Here is a 5,700-nt window from a genome sequence, read left to right on the forward strand (position 1 = left end):
TTAAATGAAACAGAGAAAGGAAGCAAGGCAGCAATGTGGGCTAGTTGGTTGCACATTTGATGTGAATAACGCGCTGCACACGGACAAGAACCGACAACTGAAACGATGGACACAGGACAAGCGCGCACTAACAACTAAAATTTATTCTGGCATAAGGGAGCAAAAATACATTTCATGCACATGCTCAAAACAATGAATTCATTGCCACCGGCTGTGTCGCATGCTCTTTCGTTTCTTGATTAGTTCTAACTTCTCACTTGATAACGACACCGAGGGTATGCTTGCGCTCTCGTCTTCACCGACCTCCCATATCTCAAAGGCTTCTTTTAGTTTCTCTCTTTCTTGTCTCAATGAACGAGCTAAAATAAGAAAGGCAGGATGAACAAGAGTTAGCATGAGCCAACTGCTCTTAACTGGCTAGGATCACTGAAATCCCACTCAGAACAGTAAGATGCAAGATATTATTTTATAAAGGATTTTATCACATGCTTTCTCAAAGTGACTAATTAGCAAGTGTATGTCACAAAGAACGAAAAGTGGGCTATCACAGGAATGCTTTTCACAAAGCGTACCGATCTAGAAGGAACAATTTAATAGGCCACAACAATCTAGCAGTGTGAGAGTATATAGTGTTTTTTCCCGATTAGAAACCCATGCTAGTCATAGAAATGGTGCAATGATTTGGTGTTCGTGACATTATCAGAACTAAAAAATTTACCGCATTCTGCTTTATGCACCATGCCTCGTTAATATCCACCCTGTGATATGATGGCTTGAACTATGGACAGTTTTCCTGGGGATGAAACTTTATAAAAGCATGCATGCCTTAACATGGAAAATTGCTGTTTGAACAAATGACAGGGCTTAAATGCACAAAGCCAATTGGGACCAGCATATTTTTGTCGTGTAATATGGACTGCAATGCGAACGTCTGGGCTGTGGTAACCAGATACTATAACATGGTGAAAGGAGTGTTAGAAGTGTTTGGCAACAAATGCAGACTGGATCATATGGCTGTTGCACCATCGAATTGCCCTCATACCACTTGCAGCATAGCGTGCAGTTTTTGTTAAACATTGAACTGCCAGGCACGCCGACCCTCTCCGCTTGCACTTTCAGACAAATCACTTCTCTTTCTGGTGTCAAAATCATTGGCACTGAAAGACTCGGCGACTCATTTCCTGGCGCACTTTATTCACTGCACAAATTAATTAATCAAGCCGCTGGCTGACTGTATAATCTTTTTGTTATAATCTCAAAGTTGTTTACTTGCAACACTAATTTATTGTTTTTTTTTAAACAGAGCACACGGCAAGAAGAAAAAAAAACTACTCGAGTTAAAGCATGTCGGCCACGAGGAGAACTCAGCAGAGGTGCAAAGCTCGGAATTTTCAAATACAGCCCAACAGTAAGGAAATGGGTAGAAATTAAATGTGATCTCAACCTCGACAGGTCGATGGCTGCACCTGCACTGTAGGACTTTCAGAAACGGCTCAATGTCAGCATTGCAGGGCCAACCACGGTGCAATAGCGCATAGCACACTTTGAAAGATCAAAATAAACCTTGTTAACGTGGTTTTGGCAATATGCACAAATGTGGCCCTGTCGCGACCATACGACAAATGTGAACAGATGCGTGTCTACAGAAACCTATAGCAAAGCATTGTGGAAGATACAAACAAGCGTCTGCATTCAAGCAAACAAATTTAGAAATGCAGCAAATGCAAAGAAGGCGAAGGGATTCTAGGAAGCTATCTACATTTATGACAAATACATTCTCATAGGCCCACCATCGCCTTCATCCTGCAGGCAAATAATGTTCACTGCAGGCAGTCACAGGTAAATAAATGCAGCACATGCATGTGCATTGAAGACATATGCTTCTAAAGGCTTCGAGGATGTCTCACACAAGCTGGTACAGCTTACATAGGAAGCGCTAGTTAACAACTGTTCGACACCAATAAAGTCAAGTTGTTGAGCACCTCGGCCACAGCAGTGTAGTGAAAGCAACAATAAATATGGGATCAGGTGCTGATTCAAAGAGTACAGTTTCTATCCCAAATGTCATGGTTCACAGAGCACTTCGAAATCGCTGCATTTTACCAATAGCCATGGCAACCACGATAATCGACTTAATATTTCTAGCATTTGTCTAAAATCCAAATTAAAATAAATTGTAATCACAGCAGTTTACTGGAAATTCTTTTCATTTTTAATCACGATTCGCTATTATGGAAAACTGTAAGTACAGTTCTGATCCAGAAACAAAGTGTTCATATTGTTACGGTGTGGGATGCCACGGGGTGGCCACGGGCCCGCCCAGAGAAATATAGCAGCAGTACGGAGGAGAGCCGGCGAAGCACGACCGGCGACGGCCAAGCTTTCTCGTTCTATCTCCCTCGTGCTAGAGCCGCGCGCTCGCCGCTCGCGCTCGCTCTCCGCCTCTTCTTTTATTCCCGTATCACCTTTCCACCGGGGGGGGGGGGGGGGGGGGGGGCGGAGAAGTCAGGCCGTGCTTTGATGCAGGGTTTCCTGGGGCGATGCAATGTGGGCTCGCAGATAGGAAACGGTCACACTCTTCGTTGAATTCGAAGTGTGTGAGCTGGGCGAAGGTGTCTGCAGTCACCGAAGAAGGTCCCACACCGGTTAGGCTAACTTCAGGGAGTTTTATGCATATTGAGCGGCGATCCGTTTATGGGACTGCATTGCGTGGGGAAGGCATGGAGCTAGCAGGCGACGACGACACTGATGAGGACCCGGTAGCTAAGTCGGAGTCACCGCAGGCGCCGTAGACATATCGCTTCATGTTTGAAACATGCTCTGGGAAAATGTGGTGCACACCGCATGGTCGATGCTCTGGCAGGTCTTCGAGGCGGCATGTCACGGGGCCGAGTCGGGCAACGACACGATAAGGGCCGCGGTATCGGGGCAAGAGCTTTGCGGCACGGCCAGTCGCACGGATGGTGCGGCGAACGAGGACCAAGTCACCGGGCCGGAAGGGGGGATGTGGTGGTGCTGCCGCGTTGGCCGCTTGCACACGCGCGTGAGCCGTGAGGAGGTTGCGCTGGGCGTCGAGGCGGGCAGAATGAAGTCGTTGAGCAGATTCAGTTGGTGACGCAGTGGGATGGGGAAGGCCCAACTGCGCGTCGAGAGGGATGGAGGGCGTTCTGCCATAGACGACTGAGAACGGCGTCACATGCGTTGTTTCTTGCGCTGCAGTGTTGACTGCAAAAGCTGCAGCAGAAACAAAACGATCCCAGTTTGTGTGGGACGGAGCGACGTAGGATGCGAGTATATCCGTGAGGGTACGGTTAACACGCTCCACGAGGCCATTGCACTGCGGATGATTGACGGATGTAGTGGAATGCGCAATGCCGAAGGAGCGGAGGGCTCGCTCGAATTCATGGGACATAAAGCAGCTCCCACGGTCCGTGATGAGGCGCCGGGGAACACCGTGCCGAAGAACGAGATGCTGTTCCACAAACGCGACGGCATGAGCGGACGACGTGTCTGGAACGGGCAGTGCTTCGACCCACTTGGAGAAGTAGTCGATCGCAACCAGAACATACCGGTTGCCGGCACGCGTCTTCGGAAACGGGCCCAAATGATCCAGTCCAACCAGCTCGAAAGGTGAACTTGGTGGCGAAAAAGCCTGCGGGGGTGGCTTGGTTACACCTGTGGACGGTTTTCTGTACTGGCATGTCTGGCAGGACGCCACGTGTTCCTTGACATCTCTGGACATATTAGGCCACCAAAACCGCTCCGACACTCGTGCGTAGGTCTTGCCGCGACCAAGGTGACCAGCCGTGGGAGCGTCGTGTAAGCCGCGCAAGATTTGCGACCGCAGTGTTGCCGGCACAACTGGCAACCAGACGGGTGGTCGACCACGGAGCCGCTTCACATGACACAAGAGGTCGTCCTTCATTCGATAGACCCGGCGTAGTTGGCGGAGGCCTGCGCCGGCGGCGGTGCCAAGGGAGTGGATTATGGCAGCAATGGCGGGATCTTGCGTTTGTGCAGTCCTCAGGTCCGTCAAAGCCGTCACGGAACAAGGGTGGCGAGAAAGGAAATCGGCATCTTGATGGGCAGAGCCGCGCCGATGCACTATTGTGAAATTGTACTCTTGAAGTTGCAGGGACCAGCGTGCAATCTTGGCATTCAAATGTTTGGCGGACTGCAGCCAAGTGAGAGTGCTATTGTCCGTGACTATGGTGAAGTGACGGCCGTACAGGTAGGGACGGAACTTCTCGACGGCCCAGACAACGGCGAGGCACTCGAGTTCTGAAGAGTCGCGGCGGCGCTCAACGTCGGAAAGCTGGCGGCTGGCATAAGCTAGGACTTTGTGGTCACCAGACTCGTCTTCTTGCAGGAGGACAGCGCCGAGCCCATCTTGGCTGGCATCCGTGTGGAGGACGATGGGGGCCGATTCGTCGTAATGGGCCAATGTAGGAGGCTCGAGGAGGGCGTGCTTGACGTCAAGAAACGCGAGCTGTTGGGCCTGCGTCCAACTCCACGGTGCATTCTTATTCAGCAGGGCGGTCAATGGAGCGCTGCGCTTGGCAAAGTCCGGAATGAAACGACGGAAATACGAAGCAAATCCAAGGAAACTTTTGAGCTCCTTGGCGGTGGTGGGAGCTTCGTAAGCTGTAAGCGCTTTTAGCTTTTCAGGGTCGGGACGGATGCCATGCCGGCTCACAACGTGACCCAAGTACGTCACCTCCGCGAAACCGAAGAAACATTTTTTTGGTTTTAAGCGAAGCCCAGCAGAGGTAAGGGCTTCGAGGACGAGTTTGAGGCGTCTCTGGTGTTCTTCAAATGTAGCCGCGTAGACAATTACGTCATCCAGGTAGACCTACGCCATAGTCCACTTCAAATGGCCTAAGACTCGGTCCATGAGACGCTGGAAGGTGGCTGGAGCGTTCGAGAGACCGAAGGGCATACGGTTTAACTAGTAAAGGCCGTCGGGAGTCACGAAAGCCGTCTTTTCCGCATCATCGGGGTGAACAGGCACCTGCCAGTAGCCCGAGAGCAGATCTAGCGTGGAAAAATAACGGGCCCCCTTCAGGCGGTCAAGCGCATCGTCGAGGCGAGGCAGCGGGTACACGTCGCAATTAGTAATAGCATTTAGCTTCCGATAGTCAACGCAGAAGCGGAGTGTTCCATCCTTCTTGCGCACAAGGACGACAGGGGAGGACCAAGGGCTACAAGAAGGGGCAATGATTCCCTGGTCAAGCATGTCGCACACGTGCTGCTGGATGACTCTCCGTTCGGCTGGCGCTACACGGCGAGGTTGGTAATGAACGGGCCCGCGGTTTTCGGTGTTGATCCGGTGTTGAGCCCAGGAAGTGCACCCGAGTTCACCGGCGCTGAGAGCAAGGCAACTGCGATGCTCGAGCAGCAAGGTCTTCAGAGAGGCGTGCTCCGCGCAGGTCAGGCTGGGTCCAAAGTTAAATTCTTCCCATGATAGGATCGCCGGCGCTGGAGGGTGGCGAGGCGGGGCTTCAGGTTGCAGAGACGCCACTGGTGACCCGGGGTCCAAAACTGAGGCTGTACCCAATTGCGTGCCGGGAGTCAGCGCGAGAGGTACGCTGCTGATGTTGAGTATAAATACGTGGGCCTCTCCTTTGAGCACAGGCAGAAGGCTTCGAGGGGAGGTCATCTGACGGGCTGGAGCTGAACACCGGATGGGTTCGAACAGCA

Source organism: Amblyomma americanum, chromosome 7 (assembly GCF_052857255.1).
Source record: "Amblyomma americanum isolate KBUSLIRL-KWMA chromosome 7, ASM5285725v1, whole genome shotgun sequence".
Taxonomy (NCBI): domain Eukaryota; kingdom Metazoa; phylum Arthropoda; class Arachnida; order Ixodida; family Ixodidae; genus Amblyomma; species Amblyomma americanum.